The 10,169-nt window shown below is 62.0% G+C and overlaps 1 long non-coding RNA gene across 2 annotated transcripts; it reads right to left on the bottom strand.

Moving 5' to 3' along the window:
• Positions 1 to 3,374: 3,374 nt before the first annotated feature.
• LOC132025202 (uncharacterized) lies at positions 3,375 to 7,575 on the bottom strand. Of its 2 annotated transcripts, XR_009406468.1 has the most exons (4): positions 7,397 to 7,575; positions 6,439 to 6,876; positions 6,240 to 6,326; positions 3,375 to 3,565 (listed from the first exon to the last, which is right to left on the bottom strand). It is a non-coding gene; the product is annotated as an uncharacterized LOC132025202 (long non-coding RNA). The 2 variants fall into 2 exon arrangements; XR_009406467.1 differs by lacking the exon at positions 3,375 to 3,565 and having other exon boundaries at positions 5,954 to 6,326.
• Between the last annotated feature and the right edge of the window lie 2,594 nt (positions 7,576 to 10,169).

Below are 10,169 nucleotides of genomic sequence, written 5' to 3'. Positions count from 1 at the left end.
ACACCCCGCAGGGGTTCCCAGGCATTGAGGCGGAGACTTTGGCGCTCTTGACTCTCAGCCTCTAAAACGACCTGTGTTTCAGGACGGACGGTAAGAGTCCTCTCCGGTCACACTTGCCCAGGCCCGAGCAGCGCTGCACCAGGAACGGGGCACCTGCTTCACGTAAAACGTTCCCCGCAGCACCGGCTCGGGTTTTGTTACTGCCGTCGTTGGAGGTGAAGTTTGCAAGTTACCAAAAGCAAACAAACAAAATAAACAAACGAAACAAGCCAGTTTGATTCTCCAGCCCCGTAACCGCCGGACGCCCCGATGGGCTTCTTCATTCTTGGGCGTCCGCGCCGCGCTCGTGGACGCCGGGGCTGGGGCCGGCTCGGCACCAGGCTCCACCGCGGGCTGTTTGCTTTTCTAACGACTCCCGAGCTCCGGCGTTCAGATTCCGTGACGCCCGGCCCGGCTCAAGTGTTGCTGCCGCCGGCGTCTGCCGCCAGAGGCCTGGCCGTCCTGGAGACAGGCCCCACTGGGGGCACGTCGCGCCCCCCTCCCCAGCTGGTTTTGATGTGTATTTTCCACCTTGTGGAGGCCCGGAGGGGCTCTGAGCCGCAGCTCGGCGCGCTCTCTCCGTGGAGACCGGTGCCCTCTCCAAAGGAGCCGGCGGTCGCTGGGGCCGCTGCCCATCTGGGGCTGTTGAAGGACAAAGAAAGAAGGGGAGGGCGGGTGCCTTCCCAGCACCCCGGGGCCAGTGCGGGGAGGCCGCCCATCCCTCCCTCCGCTGGGACCCTCGGGAGCCTCCTACACTCGGGACATGGCAGGTCTACAAGCGGGCTTGGTGACCGTAACGGATGGTGTCCTGAAGCCCCTCTCCTGGGGTGTAGACCGTCCTCTCCGGGTCCTCACAGGGCCATCCCTCTATCCCGATCTCCTGTGCTTATAAGGACTCCAGTCCTGACGGATTAGAACCCACCCGCATGACCTCAGCTACCTACATCACTCCCTTAGGGGCTCCTGTCCCCAAACACAGTCTCACTTCAATGTCCAGGGGCTTTGGACCCCAGCGTGTGGCTTCGGGGCCATGACAACTCAGCCCCCCCCCCCCAGCGGGTGTCTTCTGCTGTCCTGACAGCTCCTGCGAGGTGACAGGCGGTCGAGGGCTGGGGTGCGCTCTGAGATCAGTGGCAAGGACCGAGGTGTTCCATGGAAGTGTTAAAAACATAGACATAGTAGAGCTTTTCCGTCTTGTTGGCCAGAGCAGGACCCGAGAACGACAGCCTGAGCTCATCCAGCAGACAGGCTGGCTGCCTCCACGTCAGAGGAAGCCGTCAGAGGCCCGGCCACGGGTGGCCCACGTGTCGTGTCTGTGACTGCTCCAGAGGAGCGGAGCAGCAAGACCACAGGGACCCCAAAGCCTGAAAGGTCGTAGAAGACGTGCACCAGCCCTCTACTGAAGAGGCACCCCTGCGGCAAAGACACTTGCCATCCGCTCCCAGCTCTGCGCTCAGCGCCTGCAAGTCCGCCCGGCGCAGAGTAGGGGCTCCTGCGGTAGCTGCACAGACGATCCCGTGGGTGGAGCTGAAGGTGTGGGGACTCAAGCCCAGGACACTACCCGAGTGATCCGGTGGAAGTCTTGTGTCCTGGAGGTATTCCCCACATGCGTCAGGCCATCGCCGTGTCCCAGCAAGACCTCAGCGAGCACGAGCTGCCGTGTCTGTCGGAGAGGCTGTCCCCAGCTACCCCTTGTGACTTTCAGGGGCCTCGTCCTACAGGATCTGTTGCTGGAACTTTCGGTCCCACTGAGGATGGAAGACCTGGTGCCCCGGGATCATGAACACACTGACACCCTTCCCCGACTCTGAAACACAGTCCTGAGGACCATAGTCAATGTGTTCGTAGACACTGTTTCAAGCCCAAAGCACTGTGTCAAAGGTGCTGGCCATGTCATGGGCCAGACCGAACGCTCCCCCCCATTCTCTCTAAAATCCCAATTCTCTGGGGGTGAACTAGTCTCCACCCCGCAAAGAAACCCAGGGTCGGGGCGACACAGAGCTTCTCTGTCCCGGAACCACAGCTGGGTTGGTCTGAGTGGTCTCCGCTGGGCTCCGAGTTCCCAGGGACCGTCCCTTGATTTCTTGGAGCCTGGACAACTGCCAGCAGGACCCAAGTCCTCCCTTTGGGGCCATGCACTGGCACCCAAGTGCTAAAGGAAATCAATTTCCAGGAATAGCCTCCAGCATCCCACAGCTCCCCAAGGTGTAATTGCAAAATGACCCCCCCTCCGCTGTGGCTCCAGGAGCCTCTGGACAGGCTCTCAAACACGAGAGGCAAGAGGGGACGGGAGCAGCCGTGCCCCAGGGGGTGTCCGCATTCCGCTTCCTGGAAACGGGACGCAGAGTTGGCCCAGACGGGCTGTTCAGGTCCTCAAAGGAACTCCCACCTGCTTCCCTATAAGGTCCTGGAGAAGCCGGGCGGGGGGTGCCTGCCAGTGCCACGGACCTCGTGCTTCCCGGCCCCAGAGGCATGGGAGAGCCTCGCCGTCCGTATCTGTGAAACACCAGCTCACAGAACGTCCGAAGGAATTAGCAGCCATGACCAAAGGAAAGACTTAGCCCAGGTCCCCGGCACGCGGGAGGAGGTCCACACCGAGCATACGTGGAGCTCGGAGAATAGGACCAGGAGGCAAACCACAGCCATAAAATAGTAAATAGTTATGGAAGAGAAAGGAAGTATGTTTTTTTAAATGTCTAAGGTATTTCCCCCCACAGTTTCAGCAGGACAAAGTGGCAGCAAAAACTGCATTTTGTCCCCCAAACTAACACTTGCACACACTCACCCACACGTACAGAAATATATGCAGACCTGGGACAAGCCCTCACTGGGACACAGCCTAGCCTCATACTTGCCCGTGAGCTCCATCCGTCACACACACTTCAGAGGCCGGCCTGAGCTAGGGAACCACAGGCAAGCTGATCTCAAGACATGTTTAGGCCCGGGGGCGAGCGAGACCACCCGTTCTCACCAGGAGTGTGCGGGAGCGCGGGAACAACGCCTCCAGCGCGTTCTCCAGGCACCTTAGATTTTCCCAGGCTCCGTCCTAGGTAAAACGCCTCCTCCAAGACAAGGCCAGGACTGCAGACTCCGGTCTGGTGTGAACGCGTGTGTGTGCTTCTGGGATTATGCTGCCATGACAGACACGGGCATCTCCAGGGTGATGTGTAGCAGCTCCCGGCGTCCAGGACTCCTTCCCCCTAATCCCTTCCAAATAGGGAATGGGCGGCACTTTAAAAACGAGCCAAGGAGACCCTAAGGAATCTGTGGATTTGAGAACATTCAGCGCCTACTGGAAATACCTTTTGCTTGAGAAATACGGAGCTCTCCTGACCACAGAAAGTGCGGAAGTGGGACTGCGCGGACTTCCCGCCGGGCTTCCCGGGGTGGGAGTGTCGGAAACTGCGTCGGAGCCCCAAGTCCGTCTGAGTCTTCTCGGGATGCCGACATTTGCGGTTGCGGCTTTTAAAAGTACCAGGACTGCATCCCCGAAACTCCAGCTCACTGGGGAACACTGGACATATTCCTTTCCCAGGAAGACATATTTAAAATTCTTTAAAATAATGAATGCCCTGAAAATTCGGAGAAGTTAAAACATGTTGAACGCCCAGCACTTCCTGAGCACTGTGTCCTGGGCACGGGGCGTGGGTTACTTCATTGGCTCCCCCACAGCTCAGGGACATGAGTATGGCTCCCGCAGTCACCCTCCCGTAATAACAACTATTGCTGAGCATCTCCTCTGTGCCAAACACCCTTCTACTACCGGCAGAGGCCAGAGGAGACGATGTCCCTTCTCAGGCAGAGCTGATAACCCAAGGACAGAGACAGACCACAGCAAAAGTGCCAGCGCCGTAAGAGCACCCCAGGCGGTGGAAGTGTCTCGTGGGTCCGGATGAAAGGAGCGGGGTCAGGAGTGACTTCTAGGAAGAGGTCACCTCTGGGGGTGCCTGGGGGCTCAGTCGGTAAAGTGTCTGCCTTCAGCTCAGAGTCCTGGGATCGAGTCCCGCATCGGGCTCCCTGCTCGGCGGGAAGCCTGCTTCTCCCTCTGCCTCTGCCTCTCCCCCTGCTCGTGCTCTCTCACACGCGCGCTCTCTCAAATAAATAAATAAGTAAAATCTTAAAAAAAAAGAAGAGGTGACATCCGTCATCAACGTGAGGGAAGGAGGCGACCACTCGCCGTGTGGGGGAAAGCCGCCTGCCCAGCAGACAGCAGGGAAGGCCTGGGGTAGGGCTGGGGACTGAGGGGCGGGGAGACCCCGTTCGTGTCCGAGCGGCAGGCAGGGCCGAGCATCCCAGTGTCTTGGGTTTTATGTTGGACCGTGGTGGGGGGGAGGCTTCAGGGCGATCTGGTGTTCTCTATTTCTTTTTACTTCACTCTTTTTCCTTTTATTTAAATTCAAGTTAGTTAACATACAGTGTACTTTTTTTATTTTTTTTTTTAAGATTTCATTTATTTGACAGAGAGAGAAATCACAAGCAGGCAGAGAGGCAGGCAGAGAGAGAGGAGGAAGCTGGCGCCCTGTTGAGCAGAGAGCCCGATGTGGGGCTCGATCTGAGGACGCTGGGACCATGACCTGAGCCGAAGGCAGAGGCTAACCCACTGAGCCACCCAGGTGCCCCTACAGTGTACTTTTAAAAGATTTGGGGTTTTTGTTTGAGAGAGAGCTTGCAAGCATGAGCAGGGCAGAGGGGAGAGGCAGAGGAAGAAAGAGAGGGGGGGGAAGCAGACTCCAGGCTGAGCAGGGAGCTCAACACGGGGCTCGATCCAGGGACTCCAAGATCGTGACCTGAGCTGAAGGCAGATGCTTAACCGACCTAGCCACCCAGGCGCCCCACCTAGTGTAGTGTTCACTCGGGGACAGAATCCGACGGGGTTTGCACGGTTCCCCGTATCTCCTCCAGCTGGCATTCCCCCCACGCCATCTAATCGCCGGACGCCGGGGTAGTCAAAGGTCGTGAGAAGTCCTGTCCCGGGTCCCCAGGCTGCCACGCAAGATCACGTCCAACCCTCCCCGGGGAGGCGCACGCAGACACCGGTCTCCGCACGGGATCGCACAGCCCCACTGAGACCCCATGTAATCCTGTCTACAAATAGAAGCTGGTTCTGCCGCTTCCCGCCGGATCCTTTCCCCTGTTTGAAAACCCACCAGTCGTCAGCCAGCCCTCTCCCCCTTCCAGAAAACCAAGGCCCTTGAGCCCCCTCGTGAGCAACTTGGAGGGCTTCCGTGTCGGCCCCGAAGGCCCGCAGACCGCAGCCCAGAGGCTGCACGTTGACCCTCCCTGGAACTCGGGGCCTGGGGAGTCTGTTTCAAGCTGTCCACAGTCCTCACCCTGGGCTGCGGACAGCTGCCGGGGAGCTGTGGGGGGTCACGGGGTCCGGTCAGGGCTCCGGTTGCTTGGCCAGGGGTCAGGTGCTCCCGGAACCGGTGCCTTCCCAGGGCAGGCAGCACGGGCCTGCAGACCTCAGTGCGGGTGTCCAGGTGCTGCCCTCAGGAAGTTCTTTGACGTTTGAGGACTCGGGGTTAAACTGAAGCAAACCAGTTTCCGCACGGCCCAGATCTCAGAAGGCCGACGTCTGATGCCCGGGCTGCGCACAGCCGTTCGCCCAGAGCGCCAGTGAGGTCAGCGTGCCCGGCGCCCCCGACAAGCGCCCAGCCGGTCTCGGGCTCCTCGCTTTCGCACGACGCTCTGCTGAGATGTGACGCGTTCCCGCAGCTCACCTTTCTGAAGCGCACGGCTGGCTACGGCCATACCACCCTGAACACGCCCGATCTCGTCTGAAGCACACGGCGTCTTCACAGGGAAGTGAGTCCGTCCGCACGATCGGGTTTTAGAACATTTTCTTCAACCCAAAGAGAAACCCCATCCCCTCCGCCTGGAACGCCCCTACCCTCCCGCCCCGGGCAGCCACCGCTCTGCCTCCTTTTCCCACGGATCAACCAGCTCCGGGCGCTCCTTGTTCACAGAATCCTATTGCGTCCGGCCTGGGGTTTTCACGATTCTTCCACGCTGTGGCGTCATTGCTGGACCTTCCCGCATGTTCCTTGTAGGACCACCCCGCACGTGCCAGCTCCTGTCCTCCATGGGGGTCCCCGGGAGTGGCTCCGCGGCGGCCGTGCCCTGCGAGGCTGCCCTGAGCGGCCGGACTCCCGCTCAGACTCCCCCGGATGGCTGCGAAGCCCCAGCTTGCTGCGTCTTACCTCTCCGTCCTCCCCAGAGGCTCCCGGGCTGCTCTGCTCTCGCCGGACCTGACGTCTCACCGGGACTCCCGTTTCTGGCTCTGGGACCTGCTGGAGGCACGGGGGTCACTGCAAAGTCTGTGAGTGGGATGCTCTCCAGTTTCCTCCGAATTTCGACCGGCCTTACGTGTCCACGGGGAGCTTGTGACTCGGTTTTTACCTGGGGAAGAGACACACAGGGAGAGCAGTCCCACTTGGCGAACACGGGCGGGAGAAGGTGAGGGCAGATGGCCTGCGAGGCCCCACTGGGAGTCCGGAGGGAGCGCCCCGGCCCTGGGTGGTTGCTGCCAGGACATAGGGCGAACCCCACCCGCAGTCCCAGGGAGCACAGAGCGTGACTGTGGAAGGGCCTTGGCCTTCGTGCCCGGAGCGGGGCGGCTCTCACGTCAGGGCCTCAGCCCTGGATCTCCCAACCCGCCGAGCGTGTGGCCGCAGACGGGAAGTGCAGGTGCCCCGGCTTCCTGGGCAGAAGCTCAGCGTCGCCGTGGGGAGGAGCGCTCCGCGGGCAGCATGGCTGTCGGGGCTGCAGACGCGTCTTCGCAGAGAGAGAGGCGGAGAGGGCGGATCCGCTGCAGACGGCGCTGGGAGCGTCCCCTGTCTGCGGAACGGAAAGAGGAAAGAGCCTCTGTGAGGAACAGCATCTCGGGGCCCAGAGGAGGGCTTCTCGGCAGCCGCTGGGGCAGAGCTGGGCACATCCCTCCGGACACAGGCCCAGTCCTGAAATGCCTCAGAGTCCCACCCAGAGGAAACCCAAGCAAGCCCTCGGGTGGGGTGTCACCTCTAAGTCCTGATAGAGAATTGACAGCCTGAGCCCTGGGCCCGACGGCAGCCCCACCAGCTGCTCCGGGAGGAGACACCTGGCTTCGCTTCCTCCATTTCACTTCCCCAGCCCCCATGCCATGAGCCGCTGCCTCCTGCCCTCCGTCCTCTGGTCCTGTGAGGTCCGTCCCGGAGACCGGAGACAATGACTCAAGGGAGGCTTGCCCAGGTGGCCCCACAGCCCGACCCTCTGCCAGCGGCTCCCAGGGAGGGGAGGGCTCCGGGGAAGCCCACGGCAGGCGGGGCTGGTTCGCGCCGGACCCTACCCTGGGAGCGGCCGCTGTCTCTTCTGCACTAACCGAATTACAGCTGCTTTCAGTGTGGCCGGCGGGTGTCCAAGGCTGCCGGACGTGGTGGAGGAGAAGGAGCTCGGGCCAGCCAGCAATGCCTTGTTCCAGAGAAACGGGGTGTCAGCCGGCCACGGCGAGTCCAGGGCACAGGCAAAACAAATGCAGCCTGCCCCGTGTGCCAAAACAAACTCGAGCTCTTCTCCCAACCGAGCACCTCCTGGTCAGTGCTCCCAACAAGGACTTCTGTAGAATTCCCTCCCCGGGGTCTGGCAAGCTCTCAGGAAGGGCCGGGGTGCCCTGAGCTCACCCCCTGGGGCACTGGAAGGAGGCTTCAGACCTCGTGAGCCTTCCAGGGGAGGCGTCATGGGGTCCCAGAGAACAGCCCGCCCTGGCGAGCTCCCAATTTACCAGCTCAAGCGGCCCCCCAGCGGCAGGATCAGCACTGGAGGAGGGGTATGCTCCCCCTCCCAGGGAGCAGCCGAGGCTCAGGTCGTCCAGGCAAGGCTGGGGGCACACGGCCAAAGTGCTCACACCGGCGTCCGGGATGGCTCTTCCCCGAGGAGCCACAGGGGTCAGGACCCAGTCCCGGAGAAGGCACGGGGAAGCCCCAGGGCCCCTACGTGGTCACAACCCTTGAGATGGAAAAGTGAACGCATTTTGCAGACTGGAAGACTGAGGCCTGGTGGAAGGAAACACCCGCTGTCCTATCTCAGGAAAGGGTGGCGAGGAAGCTGGAGCCCGGGCATCTCTGGGCCTGTAGGCCACACTCTCGCAAGTGTCAGATACGGCCTGTGGGCGCCGGGAGACCTGGCATGTCCCCCCACAGATTCTGAGACCCTTTGGCACGAACCAGCAGTTCTCAGAGAGTAGGCTGTAAACCTGCAGCATCAGGAGAGAAGGCGACATCCCAGGCTCAGCCCCAAACTTACTGAGACCCGGGGGCAGGGCCCAGCTGTCCGAACGGTCCCAAGCCCTCCCACTGGGGACCAGAAGGGCGGGCTCCTGGAGGGAGAGTCAGCCTGTGGGCTGGGGCAGAGCACTCTTAAAACAGAAAGGTCACGGCCAGCGCAAGCCTGCAGACCCGGTCCTCAGCCGCGTGCGGGCTGCAGAGGAGACCCGGGGGGGCGGGTTCACCAAGGACACTGGCGGGCTTGCACACCTGGCAGGTGAAAGAGAACCCAGCCCTGACACCCACGGGACCTGGCCTGGGAGCTGGGCTCCTCGGACACCTGCCAGGGCCTGGAAGGGGCCAAGGCCAGCCCGGGGCCCCAGCTGGGGCCACTGACTCTCCTCCGTTCCGGGTGGAGACGCCCCACAGGGTGAGGTAGCGCCCAGGCAGCCAGTCCCAGGGAGGTGCCCTTTGCAACTTGGCCGTTAGGTCAGTACGAGCTTCACAGGGGCCAAGACAGGGTTCTAAGAACAGCCCACCAGAAACTGTGGGGTGGTGCGGTGGGAACCTTCCCGGCCCTGCCAGGCTGGCTCCTTCCCATGCTGTCTCCAGCCGGGGGCACGAGGATGGGGCTACACGGACCCCCACACCCCCCAGGCCTGCAGACGCAGAGCGAGATGCAGAAGCTCTGGGTAGAGTGGGGGCCGGGGCTTTGATGGGAAGCGTGCTCAGAGCCTGGAGGGTGTGAGCCCACCCATGTGTGTGACCCGGAGCCCCTGTCCGCGGGCTTCTGGACCTGGGTTCCCGGGATGCTCCTCAGCGTCCGCGTAACCTGTGAGCTCCTCATTCCTTACCCAGATGTGTCACTTCCCGCCAGGCCTTCCAGACGCCCAAACTCAGAGTGTAAGAGCATCAACACAGACCGCCCCCCACCCCCGGCCCAGGCCCTGAGTCACAGCCTGCCTGTTCCCAGGGCCGGAGCACGGAAAGCCTGGGAAAGCCGTGTCTGAGCTTCCAGAGGACCCCACAGCCTGGGGCGGGGCCAAGGGTCCCTTGGGAGTCCTCCCGGGGCCAAGGTCTCAGCACTTGGGCTGCTGTAGGAGGGATGCGTCCTGCCAGCAGGAGGTGGTGGCCGTTGGCTAAGTGAGGCCAGGAAGCCGGTGCCCATGGACAAAGGACACTCAAGGTCAGGTCCAGACCCCTGTTCCGGGCTCCTGTGGGCATGTGGACGGATGCTGAGTGGTCTTTGTTTGCCGGTCTTTGTCCTCCGGCTAGGATACCTGAGGTCACTGTGAGCATGGAGACCCCCACCCCACCCACACCTACATTGCCAGGCCATGAATACGCCCACCCTGGGAGAGAGACCCCGTCCTGCCCCCAAGGGCTCTCAGCCCTGCTGGGAGTGTGGGAATGACAGAGCTGTGCGGAATCAGAGAAGGCTGAGGGACGCAGGTGGGGCTGCCCGTAGAGACGGCGCAGCCGGGGCAGCCGCCGTGAGAGCGTCTGGCCAGCCCGTCGTGAGGGAGCCCGCCTTCAGTGGCCACTGCTCCCGTCTCTCAAGATCTATCTTCTCCGCTTTCTTCGGGGGGTGATCTTTATCAGGGTTGTACATACAGCACGGAGCTCTGACGACCGCATACAATCAGGTCACGGCCCCACGCCGACACAGGGAACACGTCCCCACTGCGACATTCCCCTCCACAGACCCCCACTATTCTGATTCCCACGATTCCGCCGTAGGTCGAGGCACAGACTCCCGCAGCGGACGCGCTCCACGCCGCGGCACAGGCTTACGAGTCCTCCCTGCCCGAGCACCCCGCGGCCGGCCTCGCTGGGGGGACGCCCGGCGTGGGATGAAGAGCGCTTCGTCCCGGGATGGGTGGGCCTCCGGGC

The sequence above is a fragment of the Mustela nigripes genome, chromosome 9, assembly GCF_022355385.1.
Source record: "Mustela nigripes isolate SB6536 chromosome 9, MUSNIG.SB6536, whole genome shotgun sequence".
Taxonomy (NCBI): Eukaryota; Metazoa; Chordata; class Mammalia; order Carnivora; family Mustelidae; genus Mustela; species Mustela nigripes.
This window is presented reverse-complemented; position numbering and strand designations above follow the sequence as displayed.